Consider the following 15,526-nt stretch of genomic DNA (forward strand, 5'->3'; position numbering starts at 1 on the left):
TTCTTAGTTTCATAAGATTTCTCTAGCCTAGATATTTCAGGGAATTACGTGATTATGAAATATTAGAACAAATATAATAATAATAACTAATACTTTATATCTGTAGAATGTGTTATTCTCTCATTTGTACTTCAAAAAAATAACTTGTGAGATTGTTTTCATTGTCTTCATTGTATAGGTGAGAAAATTTAAGATCATCCAGATTAAGTTGTTACTTCCAACTATTTATCATTAGCCCTCTAGAAAACCTTCCTGCCCCACAGTTTCCTCACTGCATTCTTTACTTCTGCATTTCTCAGTGTTAAAATCAGGTGATTTAACATGGCAATCATAATGGTGTTAAATGCAGCCACCATCTTATCCTCTGAAAAGGTAGTACCAGGGTGCATAAACATGAATGTACAGGGACCAAAAAAATGATACCACGGCATTGTGGGAGTCACAGGATCCCACAGTGTGGAGCTTTGCACCTGCCTTCTGAAGACTGCTTTTTCAGGGACATCAATGATTATGGTGTAAAGAGGTTAGCAAGATAACAAAACTCCCCCATAATGGTACCACTGTTGGCTGTCACAACACCACCAACAACATATGTGTCTGTGCAGGCAAGTTTCAGCACAGGGTGGACATCACAAAAGTAGTGATCAACCTTATTGGGTCCACAAAAGGATAGTTGGACTACCACAGCTACTGGGATAATAGTGTATAAGAACCCAACTACCTAGGCACCTGGCAACATTTTACTGCATCTGTCTTGGTCCATGAAGGTAACAGTACGGGGGTTTACAAATAGCCACACAACCATCATAGGCCATTACAGTAAGGATGAAGATCTCATTGCAATCAAAGAAATGCCCCCCAAAGAATTACAACATGCACCCCACATAGAAGATAGTTTTTCTCTTGGCTAATAGGCCAACAAGCATCTTAGGAGCTGTGATTGAAGAGTAACAAATGTTCACAAAAGACAAGTAATTGAGAAAGAAATATATAGGAGACTTGAAAAAGTTGCCCACATAAATTGTCAACATGCTAAGGTGGTTTCCAAGAAGAATGACCATGAAGAAGAAAGAAAACACCACAAAACAAACTTCTTCAATATCTAGGTTCTGAGAAAGACCCCAGAAAATGAATTCTGTTACATCGTTAATTTGTCTCCTGGAATTAGTCTAGGAGGCCAAGTTCTCAAGAGACAATTAAATTACCTGAAAGAAAAACATAATGGTGGACCACCAGCATTTACTTCTAACTCAAAACAATCAGATAATCACAGTAGTTGAAAATGCAACAATGCGTACATACTGCTTATTATCATGCATACTTAAAGAAACTGAAGTACATATATTGTGATCCCGTTACTTCCCTATGATAGTCCATTCATTCAGTTCAGAAGAGGAATCAAAGTCCAGTGAGATAAAGTAAATCCCCTAGTCACACATCTAATCAAAAGTCTCACCTCCCTCACCTTTAATTAAGGCCTTTTCATCTGTTTGTTTCTAAAAATTTACTTAGTTCTTATTCTGTATAAGGCACTCAATGTAATTTTTTTTTTTTGAGGAAGATTAGCCCTGAACTAACTACTGCCAGTCCTCCTCTTTTTGCTGAGGAAGACTGACCCTGAGCTAACATCTGTTCCCATCTTCCTCTACTTTATATGTGGGATGCCTACCACAGCATGGCGGGCCAAGTGGTGCCATGTCCACACCCGGGCGAACCCTGGGCTGCTGAGAAGCGGAGCTGTGAACTTAACCGCTGCACCACCGGGCCGGCCCCTCAATGTAATTTTGAAACAATTTCCCTGCTTGGTGATATGGTTACATTTATATATCTGGAAAGATTCTTCTTATCTTTGACTCAGAAATGTAAACATATTTCTGCATTTTTAATTCTGAATACTGCCATGAATGTTCAAGTAGTTGAAACTAGATGACCTCTTCAGCTTCTTCTTCCTATGAAACTCAGATCTTTCTGTACATGAATTTATGGTCCCCTATTTGGTATCAAGCTCTTATAGTCAAGAGGTGGTGTGGTGTAGTAGAAAGAGGACCAGATACAAACCTAATTCTGAGATAACGGTGCTGTAACTCTAGATAAATAATTTGTCTTCATGGGGCTTCTGTTATCCTATTTGTGAAATAAGACAATTTCAATTTCACTATCATCTATCATATTAACAGTTATTTCCAAGTTATTTCCACCATGAAATAAACCAATTCTGTCAGCATGCAATAGCCATAAAACTCTGATAAGGAGGCAGAAAAAAGAGAAGGTAAAGTATTAAACTACTGGAGACAAAGCAAGATCTATTTGATTTGAAAGGAGGGGAGGGGAAGTGTGGGGTAATTTTGTTATCTTCAAACTCAGTGATTGAGGATTATCTAAGAATTGTTTTGCCTTGGTATTTTAAAGCTTTGTCTGTTAAGTGAAAAAAAAGAAGAAAATCTGCCCTTTAATTTCAGCATTCCTGCATGCATCTTTTTAATCTTTCAACTTTCATGCTAGTATATATTAGTTCTCCAGCATAGGATGAATTAAATATTTCTGGAAGAGGTCATCAATGAATGATACTTTAGGGTTTAGGAAGAGGACAATATTCAATTTAAATGGATGAATCTTCAATGGTGGAATTTCAGGCACTGTAGTGGGGTCACTGGAATGTACATGTGGAAATATATATATGGAATAATTTTTGTTTTGTTTCTCTTTGTTTTTTTTTTTTTGAGGAAAAGTTACCATGAGATAACATCATTGCCAATCCTCCTCTTTTTTTGCTTGAGGAAGATTAGCCCTGAGCTAACATCTGTGCCAATCTTCCTCTGTATTGTATGTCACATACCTCCACAGCATGGCTGATGAGTGGAATAGGTCCACACCCAGGATCCAAACCCTCAAAACCTGGGTTGCTGAAGTGGAGCATATGGAATTTTAATCACTGGGCCACAGGGTCAACCCCCTTTTGTATGTGGGATGCTGCCTCAGCATGGCTTGATGAGTAGTACATAAGTCTGTGCCCAGGATCTGGGCCTGGGTACTCTGGGTTGCTGAAGAAGTGCAACTGAACTTAACCACTAAGCCACTGGGGCAACTGGGAATAGTTTGGATTAAAGGGGCTTAGAAGTTATCCCTCAAACTAAATCACAGATGTAAATAATTTCTTTAGTTTTAGGTTGGGATAGGATTGCACAGAGTCTTAGATAATCTTTAGGAATTTTGTACAGCTGAGGCCACTTCCCCTCAAGATCTGTCAAGTTTGTGCTTATAACTCTGGCTGAACTCTGTGCTCAGCTATCCCTTTGAAGCAACATTGTGCCTGGGACATCCAGCTTTTGGGAAACTAGAGGGCTATGTTTCCTCAGGTCTGTATAACAGAGTTGATAGAAAAGTCATTTACAGGTGTGCCTTTTCTTATATAGTACAAAATAATAGTAGTAATTATAGTAATGGTAATAGTATTAATTCAAATTCAGACTGAAGTGCATCCCTCTGCTTTTTTTTACATGCTCATTTCCTCTAGTTTTCCTTCTAAATTAAAATATATATATATACTATACTCACTGAGAGAGCCCTTCAATTACGATAGCTCAAATCACAGCAGTTTTTGACAGGTAAAAATTGTGTTGCTTGCTTTTCATCTAGAATAAGCTTGGCAATTGTGCTTCCATTGTCCATTCCATGAGTCCTAGAAGAATTCTTTCTCCTTGAATCAAGACCCATCTCAATGAATTCCTTCCTCCACTTTCTGAGTATTTCAAACATCATAATGCCTCAATTTCTTTTGAAATTATTGGCATTTTCTTCTTCACAATCATCCCACACTATCTCATAGTCATATCTGGATGTATTTTATTATCTTATCATCAGCTTAATAATTTTATCCTCCCCTTATTTCTAGGAACACTGTCTTGCAATTATTTTACAGGTATTCAAAATAAAGAAATTTGATTGAATTCTCTTTTTCTGCAGAAGTTTTAAATTAGTTTTAGAATAAAGAAAATCTCACCAGTATTGTCCAAGGCTTGAGTTTTGATTTGTTTTCCTATCTCTTCTAAGATAATTTGGATACACCTGTCCAAAATAAAGTAGGAGTGATACCTTAGGAATTACCTTATGAATAATTAATACCAGAGAATTCCTGACCCTCCAAACTCAAAAGCTAGTAGAAGTCAATCATTATTATTTCTGGTTCTGTCTCTCTCCTACTGAAATCCGCCATTTCATAATATCTTTGGCAACGAATGCTCTTTTCTCTACTTCTTATAAGGTCTATTTAAAGAGAATGATGAAAAACGTTAATGACCTCAGAGAAAGACTTTCTCCCAGTCTTGCTCCATAATCAAAGCCATATCACACAGATAAAAATGAGCTTTAATCTCCAGATGCCTTTCCAACTTGTTAAAAAATATCAAATTTTTTTCTTTATTTGCTACATTTAAAACTCGATCATTTCTTGCATTTAAGACTGTAAAACTAATCCAAAGCATTTAGGTAAACAGAAGTAATTGTAACAGAAGAGAGGAGGGAGGAAAGTGAAACAGGTAATCGGGCATATGTGTACAGTGACATGGAAATTAGTCTTTGGGCGGTGAGCATATTGTAGTCTACAAAGAACTTGAAATAAAATAATATACACCTGAAATTTATATAATGTTTTGAACCAATGTTACCTCAATAAAAACAAATATATTGAACAAAACAGAAATAATCATTCTAGGATTGTTCAAAGGATTAATGCACTTCTATATATATTAAATATTTAATATATGATGTTTCTCTATTGAACTTTAATTATTCTACTCTTTTGAAAATTGTACTTGATTGGAACACAGTGGATTCGATAGTGCTATTGGGGTTCACTGCTTTTCTTCTTAACTGAATCTGCTGATTTCTGGAGAAATTGATGGATAGCTCGCTTTCAGCATATACCTGGGATGAATCATAGTGCAGGCTTTCATTCTTTTACTTTTTGATTGTAAACCATTAAGGTTGACTCTTGACCACCAATATTGTTTCATATTTTTTTCCATATTCCTATTCTTTCCTTTCCCTTCAATCTTGCTTTTCTTTCTTTCCCTTTTCTACTGTTGTCTCACCTTTTTCTTCCAACATCGAAAAAGTCATACATACTCTTAGTTGTTCATACTCTTTGAGGGAACTTATGAGCTGCCCACCACTTGGTAGTAAGCACAGCTGATTTCTTGATCCACTAGACCTTTTAAGAGAGGCTATATGTTCCTTTTACAAACGATCTGTAAATAGCTATAGAGGAGAAAAATGTATCCATTGTCTCCCTTTTCTCACTGGCCAAAGTTCTCCCCATAGTGGGCTATTTCTCATGCATATTCTGGCCTTCCTGCAGTTTTAAGAGAAGGCAGAGTCCAAGTTAGCATCAGGGACATTCATAGCAGGAGGCAAGCTTGATGGGGAAGCCGTTGAGTGTATTTAGGCTTCAATCATGTCACACAGTATCTATCACTTCAGCAACAACAGGAAATATCTGACGAAGGATTCCAGAAGTGCCCATGTGGGTGTCAGCCAAGGTCTTGTCAAGTAAAAGCGATGAGTAACTTAAAGATGTAGAACAGTTTCCACAGGTCTCTTCATCTATGGTCTCTTAATATCATGGTGAAGTGTAGGCCATTGCGAGAGTGTCTCAGGCTATAAGAAAGGAAAGTACAGGAAATCTGGGTGATTCTTCATACAAATGAAGTCCAGTACAGTTCACTCTTGTGCCACTTATACCTGTTTGTATTTTCTAATGATATTGGGGTCTTGTTAGAGAGTGAAATACAATTAGCTTTTTCCATGAAAGGAGAGGAAATCAGAGGTATAAGTCAACTTCTTCCAGGAGGTGGCCATTTCTAGTTTCCTCAGAAGACTTAAAGTGGGCTAAAAAATCAAGCTAAGGTCCCTTCTGCTGCAGCTGTTCCTAGGGCTATAACTGATACTCATCAATTTACTCCTCCAACCACCTGGGTGTGTTCTCCCTCATATTTAGGTGTTAGCTCTCCATCGCTTAACCTCTCAGCTGACACCTTCACCCAAAATGGATTTGATTCTTTCTTGCTTTGCTTTTGTCAGTAGATCCTACTGAAAACTAGCAGTCTCTTTAGTCATCTAATACATGATTTGGAGTAGCTTCCTCCCCATACAGTATATGTTTTCTCCAAATTTAAAAGCCCGTTAAGTACTATGTCTCTTTCTTAATCACAGAAGACATGAATAGAAAACACTCCTTTTTATTGAGGAAATCTCTGCATCCCCCAGACCACAGGACTCCTAAGAACTCTACCCAAGTGACAATCCTCTGATATTTCACAGTGTTTATTTTCCACTCTCTGCCTGTGTGAACTTAGTAGGTGTATAAGTTATCTATTGCTATGTACTGGCAAACAACACTAAGCCAAAAGTTAGTAGCTTAAAAATCACAAAACCAAGACTTAAAGTCTTAAAATAAAAATACTTTATTTGATTATGATTCTGCAATTTGGGTTGGATTCAGCTAAGTAGTTTTTCCATTCCTTTTACCTGGAAATATTCCGATAGTTTGAGTGGAGTAGATGTTCTAATATGGATTCACTTATATATCCAACAATTGGCTCAGGTACTTCAGTTCTCTTTCATTCTCCAGTGGCATAGATTGGGCCCTATCACTACACTGTTGTTCCAGGGAAGTTTGTATTTCATGATAGCTAGATCTTCAAGGACTCTCAAGCCACACTGCAGGAATTGTATGTTACTTTATACCACATTCTACTCATGTGGTTAAAAGGTTTCATATGATGTGTGTCACCAGGTTAGCCCAGATAAAAGTACAGACAGATAGATTCCACTTTTTGATGGAAGAAGGTGCAAAGAAGTTGTGGCCATTGTGTACACTGGGTTGTATATGATGCTTGCTAATTCTTGCTCACCAGGCTATTTAGCATAATGGTATCAATGCAGTGGACCATTGGATGTTTTGCACAATGTTCAGAAGATTAAATTTCTTGAGATTCTAATATGAAAAAAAATCATAAGAGTTAACATGATTCTTAGGCAAGATTCTACAGTCCTTGCCATGTGAGGTGAGTTCATTTTGTTCTACTCTCTCACTGGGTTGGAGAAGAGCTACAAATCAGGTGCTAGAGGCTCTGATACTTTAATAAAGTTAATATATCATGCACTGAATCTTCCACTGGGGATACCATCTAAGTGATATTATAGTAGTCCATAGTCATATGAGTCATATGCTGCAATCCATCTGCTTTTTTGCATGCATCAGATCAATTAATTAAATGGCATTATGGGGAACTTCAATTCTTCAAATATTTTGTGGTTATTTTTCTTTCTGAAATTCCTTCCATTTTGCTTCTGATTTTATGTTTTGTCTGGAACATAGGGGCTCTTGTTATAGAAGAATCAATATGAGTTTTCTTTCAGGTGCTAAATATACATATTTTCCAATTGAATGTTTGAAGAAGGGGAAATAATCACAAGGCATATTCGTAGACACATTGAACCTACTCTGAGGCCATCTTGTGCCAAAACTCAGTTTATCATGTGGCCTCCAGTCTAACTGGAGGATTTTGATAGTATTTTAGGTCTGTATCAGTGATAGGTCACATATTACATCCAATAATCCTCAAGAAGTATGGGCATTCCCCTTTCCCCAGCACAAAGTTCTTCTGGCAAGTTGATCGTTTATCACCCTCTCCTCTCCCTTAGGAAGCTCATGCACCTCATGTAATTTGCTATAATCCACAATATTATCCAGGATCCAATGAGATGACTGCCTATGGAGATTGAAAACATATTGAATCTCACCTGCCCATTCAATACCCAGAATATGCTTATCTAGAATTAAGTTCTGCTAACGCTTTTGAGGCCCATTCTTCAAAAGTGTTCTACCAGCTCACACAATTTAATATTTGTGAAGCCTTGCAAATACATTTGGGGCATAGACTATTTTCTTTCACATTCAGAGCTGTACTTTTGTTATGCAGATATTTGAACCTATTGTTGGTCTCCTGGTAATGTGTGTTGTAGCATCTGATTTTGAGAAGCACAGACATTAATCTTTTGAGAATCCTGTTTCAGGTAAAGGCATTATATTCTTTAGTCAAAGGCATGCTATTATCTTAAAGCCTGGATAGGGGAATGAATCTGGCAGCCCAAGTTTCAGAGATTTGAAGGTTCAAGATCTCAAGTTTTCTTAACCTGAGGCACCTCGGGCACCTGAAAGTACAGTAGCACATAGGACATTTGCCCTCAGTGGGCAGAATTGTGCTCTACACTTGGCTGCTGAAGCAGATGTCCAGAGTGTAGTTCACATGGCACTATTTTGCAGGTGAGAAACAAAAGGCCTTTTCTTATGCTACGTGAGGAATAATATTCCCAACGATACAATTTATGAGTCATTCTAAATGAATTATATACATTAACTTATCAAATACAGGGTTGATTATTTGAAATTTTAATCGTGATAATTAGGTTTCAAAGTCACGGTTATGTACTAATTTTTAATAGAATATTTACACATCTTTCATTTCTAGGAAAGAAATTTTAATGATAGTTAATGATCGGCAGATTTATCCCTAGATTTAGCATTTATCTACTTTTTATAGCTTTATCAAGATATAATTCACATACTATACACTTCACTCACAAAAGTGTATATTTAATGTTTTTTAGTATAGAAAGCTATGCAACCATCAACACTATCTAATTTAACATCTTCGTCACCCAAAAAGAAACTATCTACCCATTAGCCGTCACTCCTCATTGTCTACAATCATCACCAGCAGCCCTAGGCCAACACTAATCTGCTTTCTGTCACTATAGATTTGTTCTTCTGGACATTTCTTATAAAAAGAATCATACAATGTGTTGTCTTTAATAATCTGCTTCTTTCACTTAGCATCATATTGTTAGAGTTGCAGCCATGTTGTGACAAGCATCAGTATTTATTTTCTTTTTAGTGACGAGTAATATTTCACTTTATGGATATATCACTTATCAATTCATCAGTTATCTGACATGTGGGTTGTTTCCCCTTCTTGTCTATTATAATAATGCTGCTATGAGTATTGGTGTACAGGTTTTTGTGTAAATAGTGTTTTCATTTTTCTTGCGTATGCACTAAAGAGTGAAATTGCTGGGTCATTGGTGACTATAAGTTTAACCTTTTGAGGAACTGCTAAAGTGTTTTCCAAAGTGGCTGTACCATTTTACATTACTGCCAGCAATGTATGAGAACTCCATTACTCCATAGCCTCACCAACACTTATTATTGTCTGTCTTTTGATTCTAGACATCCTGGTGAGTGTGAAGAGGTATTTCCTTATGGCTTAGATTTACGTTTCCTAATGACTGAAGGTGTTGAACATCTTTTCATGTACTTTTGACCATTCATATATATTCTATGCAGATCTGTTTATTTAGATATTTTGCCAATTTTAATTGGGTTATTGTCTTTTTATTATTACATGTTAGGAGTTCTTTATATAGTCTGGAAATCAGTTCCTTATCAGATACATGGTTTGCAAGTATTTTCTCCCAATCTGTGGGTTGACTTTTCACTTTGTTGCTGATATAATTTTCAGTACAAAAGTTTGTCATTTTGATGAAGTTCGATGGAGGTATTCAAAGTCACTATTATGTACTAATTTTCAATAAAATATTTATGGTTTTTCCATTCTTGGGAATGAAATTCTTAATGACAATTGCAGTTCTGTTATTTTATTTTTTTCCATAGAAATGACCACTAGATTTGACAAGTATTTTCTATTGGGGCTTAGAGATATTGATAAGTTTTTCTTTAATACAACTCCTTTTCTGACATGAATTTTACATACAGTGAAATGCAAAGTTTTAAGCATATGGTTTGATGAGTTTTGATAAACATATCTACTCATGTAACCATTAACGTACTCAAGATCTAGAATTCTTTCATTAACTTAGAAAGTTCTATCTTATACTTTTTCAGTCAACTTTCCAGGAAGGTAGATGCAGCAGAGAAATTACATTGATATCCATGGCATAACACAAGCAATATTGCTAAATTAATCATAGTGTGGTGCCCTTTCCTATAGGAGCAGTGTTGTGGGCACCAGGCACCAAGAATCATTAGACATATCTGGCACCATCTCAGAACCTTGGAAAATCAAGTAGTTGAATGGTTAGAAGATAAGGTTGTGAGATTCCTCAAGTATCACCTTTTACCACATTCTTACTCATGAGCCCAAGGAAAGGGTTTGGACAGAGAATAGGGTTTCAGTTGATGAGACAAAGCTATGGAGTAGCAGGAGACCACAGACAAATGTGAGCTGGAAGATATTTTGATGACACCATTGCTGTCCAAGTTGCCCATGCTGTACCTTGGGTGTCATGTGTGACCCATGTCATCTTCATTCCCATATCCAGTCATCACCAAGTTCCATTAATTTTACCTTTAAACCCTCTGTCCTGTGGGTCCTTTCTCTCCATTCTTGCTGCCACCAAATTCCCACATGTGGTCAGCTGATGGCTAAATTACCAAAGGACCTTATCCTCAAGATGCTCCCACTTCATGCATCCAACACACTGCAGCCAGAAAATTATTTCCTGACCCTTCTTTCCTCAGACCCTCCACTCTGGAGGACCAGAGTAAAACCTGAACTCCTCTGACTCACTTTTAAGGAACTTTGCAGACAGAGTCACCTCAACAATCACCCTCTACCCAATAACTTTACCTCATCTCTGTTCAACTCAGGGTCCTCTCCCTATCCCACAAGGCCATCCTGCTGAATCCCATGACTTGGCCTCCCTTCACCAGAAATGCCCTCTCCATGTCGCTTAAACCCTGCCCACCTTCCAAGCCCAATTCCAGTGTGGTGTGTTCAATGAAGCTTGTCTTTAATAGTCCAACCTATATGAATCTTCTCTTCTCTGAGCATTGTAAATAATTTGGTGATTTTCCTTAAATGCTACTAAATCATGTTACTACACTACCTAAAGTCGATCAACGCCTCCCCGTTACCCACAGCATAAATTCCAATATTCTTAGCCTGGATTCCAAGTCCTTGTTGAACTGGCCATTGCTTATCTTGGACCCTTATTGTCACTCCCTAAATGAATGTAATACCCCAACCCAATATTTCCCAACCCAAGGTGCCCTTTATCCCTTTTCTGTGTTTAGTGTTCCTTCTTTCTAGATTGCATGAGGATCTTCAGTATATAGGAATAATATTCTCTCCTTTGTGTTCCTAGAGTACTTTATCATACTTCTTTTACAGCAACTGACAGATTTTTTCACAATTCTAGCTTCTCTGTCTGTATCTCCAAATAAGAAATATATTATAATAATATCCAAAATTACCAATTCAATATTCTTCTTAAGCCTTTACTATTAATTGTATTTTGGTTGATAACTATAGCTAGTGTGTCAATAGTACCATGTGCCACACACTTTATAAGTGTTCTGTGTACATTAATCCATTCAATTCCCAGGATAAACCTATGATGCGTGTATTATTATTATCACCCCTTTGTTATACATATGAGGAAACAGACGCCCAGATAAGTGAATTAACTAGGCTGAGGTTACACAGCAGTGGAGCCAGGATTTTAATCAAAGCAGCCTAGTCACAGATCCTGTGCTCTTCATCACTGGCCTGTATAATTTCTAGGTACATAATACATAAGTGAAGAGCTAAAATTAAATATGCCCTTTCATTAGAAGTTCAAGGCATATTTATTTGCCTGCACAAACCTCTTATCTTGGCATGAATTCAATCCATTTTTTTACCCATTTGTGAAAATAAAAAAATATATATTAGAGCCAATCTGAGAGCTTATTCAGAGAGGAGAATCACATAGGGTCCAGTTTTTCTTGGCTTTACCATAAGAATGGAATGCCTGATAGCCTTTCCTTTTGAAAACCACCCTTTCCTTTTTGGGCATCTCTGCCTTTTCTGTATTTATGGCTCTCTCTACTACCTGCCATCAGTAATTCCTACCGTCTCTTCCACCGAACTGATAAGAAATACCTCCTCTCTCCCCACAATGCTGCCTCATCTAGAAGCAGGCAAAGAAAAGGTGACCAGCATGTGAAAATCTAAATCTGTATTTGAGCATATAGACTCTCTATCAGGCATCCTGCTGGACTGGACCAGAGTACACTGACAGAAGGCCAACAATGGCCAGGAAAAGTATGAGAGAGCTTCATGTGCCCATGTGACTGAATTCAGAGTGAAGTAATGGAACCTCCATGCCAACCACATGCTCTCATTTGGTAATCCCAAATGGTGCCTCACAGGATCCCAAAATTGTAAAGGACTTTAAAAATCACCTAATTTAATGTTATATGTATTCTACAATGAAAATAAATAAATTCATTGCTCACCCCCCTAAAAATCTTCAGACCAAATCACCCTGTCTACAAATGAACACACATGGCTCGAGGACAGGAACTGACCTGCCTAACATCTGTGGCTGCTGAAAGTCTCTGCACCTTACTTCCAGCCATAACACCTACCTTTAGGTCATAAAATCTGGTGTGATTTTGTTCTTCATTAGACTAGGAAATTGGATTAGATGGATCTCAAACTGCTCAAGTGCCTCCAATCAGGGTGAATTTAGCCACCCTGCTGGAATAAATCATTACTCAAGGAGATAATCTGGTTTGGGAAAACTAGGGTGGGATGCAGCATTGGATTCCTCTCTGGGAATCTTGGTTCCTGGACAAGCAAGGTCCCTTGCCTAATATTACCCTCCCAGCTGATTTTTCACTGAAGGCCCCCAGTGAGCAAAGTCCAGATCACACTCAGCTCAGAGCGGTGTTGAAAAGACATAGAGACCTTTTACTCCAACCTGCTCTGTTTTTAGATGAGGCGACAGAGGCTGAGAAGTTAATTAGATTCCCCAGCCATAGGATAGATATTTCCCAGGGTACTAACCTAGAAACCAGTGCTCTTTCAACAGCACTAGGCTGCCTTCTGACGGTACTGAGCGGTGGTTGCTACTGCAATTCAAAGAGCAGACCCCAATAACAAATCACCAATATTCCTGGGGGCTTTTAGAAAACAAAGTAGCTGAGGGCTAAGATGAACCACAAGAACAGGAAAATTCATGAGATCTGGATTGGGTTGATATTTGCATTTAAAATGGCTAAGAAATTTTTTAAAAAGCCAAAGAAAGCATCAAACCCAGAGATTTTAAGATCCTGATTTTGATGTAGAAAAGCAGTCCACCCACTGAAAGTCCAAGGCTTTTGATTAAATGCTTAGATCCTTGAACCATTTAAAATAAATCAGGTATACACTACAATCAAGGGAAGAACTTCCCCATGGAATTTCTTTTCCCTTCTGTGAAACTTTGCCAATTAAACTATGACTTGGGAAAAGGTTCAAAATCTGTTTCAACTAGTTTAGTGAGATTCTATAAAGTTTTTACACCCAATAATAAGGTAGTAGAGAAGAAAGTTGAAGGAAAGACATCAAAGGCACGTTTTTTCCAGACTGGACTACTGAGAATGAAAAGATGAGTGAATAGACATTAAAATGAGGACTGGACAGGGAGACAGGACTCTGGGCACTAGCTTTGGTTCAGCAATTGATTAACCATGTAACTTAAGCCATGTCATTTCACCTCTCTACTCCTCACCCTCCTGTTCCTTCTTTTATATAAATGACAGAGTTGGGCTAGACTATCGCCATCGTACCATGCATCTAACACTCATGGATTCATGTATAATTCACTTAGTCTCTCTGTGCCTCAGTTTCTCCATCAAGTCCTGGCTAATACTACATGCTCATTAAATATTGTCAAATAAAATATTAAATGAACCAAAAAGCTCTAAAATGGGTGAATTATTAAGTAAATTATGCCTCAATTAGACTGTGTTATATTAGCAAGCCATCACAAATCGTGTTTAGGAAAAGCATCTAATTTCATGGGAAATTATGTATGTAACTGACTATGTCAGACAATATGCCAATCCTTACATGCATTCTCCCCTTCTTCTTTAGGAACATAACAGAACGCTGATTTTTTTTTTTTCACAACATAATTCCACTTACAATAAAAAATTAGACTTTCCAGTTTCCATCGCAATTAAGGGCAACCACGTGACTAATTTCTAGCAAATAAAACGAAAGTAAAAGTGCTTTGTGGTACTATTCAAAACTCTCCTAAAAGGGAAAATGATCAGTTTACCCTCCCCCATATCTCCTTTTCTGTCTCCTGGAACTTAATCATCACACAACCCAGCTGGCCCTGCAGCTGTTCTTCTTAACATGGCTTGCCCTTAGGGGAAACTAGTTAAGCAGAACCTAACCTGCTGGGGTATCATCAGAGCCTAACTGACCTGGGGGAAGGAAAACACTCAATTCCTATTAGCTGTAGCCATGCTGTTCCACCTAAGAGTGGAGAAAACAAAACTGAGAAACTCTTGTGAAGTTCACTTAAGAGGCTTAGGCTTACTGAAAACACTTAAAACAGTATCTGGCATATTGGAAGACTTCAAGAAGAGTCAGTATTTATCATACACTTAAATATAAGCTCCATGAGTACAAGAATTTTTGTCTGCTTCCTTTCTATTGTACCTCCAGTTCCTTCTCAGGAAAGGCACTAGGGCATTGCCTGAGACCTGGACACAGGCCTTGTCCATCCTTCCTTCTCCCACCTTCCCAGCCAGATGGAGAGTTTGGTCTCTGGACCTGTCTTAGGAAGGAGAGAGGGCAGACAGGAAGAGGAGATGGAGATGGCAGAAGGTCCAAGATCTGTTCCTCATGGACAATTTCACTGACCCCCACCTAGAGCCTGTGGGGAGTTGAAGACCAGTGATGGACAGTTGATGTTGGGGCCAATGTTTCAAGTACACCCTCATATTGCATCAGGCTCTGCCCCAATCCACATTCACTCATTGGTGGCCTTTATTTGTTTTGTTCCCCCAGCCCACTGCAGGGGAAGTGTTGGGCACTGGAGCTCTACTGAACAAAGACAAACACAGATGGAAAAAAAAAAGGAACAGACTTAACCACATGTTGAGTGATCAATACACATTTGCAAAGTGAATAATCAATCTGGTAGTTACAAGGGCTTCCAGAGAAAGGGCAGGGACATAGTGGGGAATAGGATGAGAAAAGGGAACAGAAGACATTATAAAGAAACAGAGGCAGGAGCCACCTCTGCACAATAAACTTTGATATAGGACTTTCCAAAGTCCATTCTGTCCTCTAACAACCTTCTGAAGCTGGTATTGTTACTATCTCTATTTGTAAATGTGGAAAATTGAGACCCAAATAGGTTAAATGACCAAGAAATGGTCAATTAAGCAAGATGACGAATCCGGCTCTTCTAATTTCATCTTGCACAAAGTGTCTCCCTTTAGCAGCAAAATAGAGTGAAGAAACAGGGATTCATGGGGGCAGCAGTCCCTGCTCAGCTGAAGAGGAATCAGCTGAAGAGGAGTCAGCACTGCTGGACAAATACTGAGAAATTGTTCTCTCAGGGTCTGCTCCCCATCATCCCAACCCACCATCAGTCCTCGGTCCTTCAACACTTCCTC

General features: G+C 38.1%; 1 pseudogene; it reads right to left on the bottom strand.

The window, feature by feature from the left end:
* Positions 1-239: 239 nt before the first annotated feature.
* The window catches only part of LOC124229087 (olfactory receptor 4S2-like), a 26,391-nt pseudogene continuing 11,104 nt past the window's right edge, over positions 240-15,526 (bottom strand).

Source organism: Equus quagga, chromosome 17 (genome assembly GCF_021613505.1).
Source record: "Equus quagga isolate Etosha38 chromosome 17, UCLA_HA_Equagga_1.0, whole genome shotgun sequence".
NCBI classification, from domain to species: domain Eukaryota; kingdom Metazoa; phylum Chordata; class Mammalia; order Perissodactyla; family Equidae; genus Equus; species Equus quagga.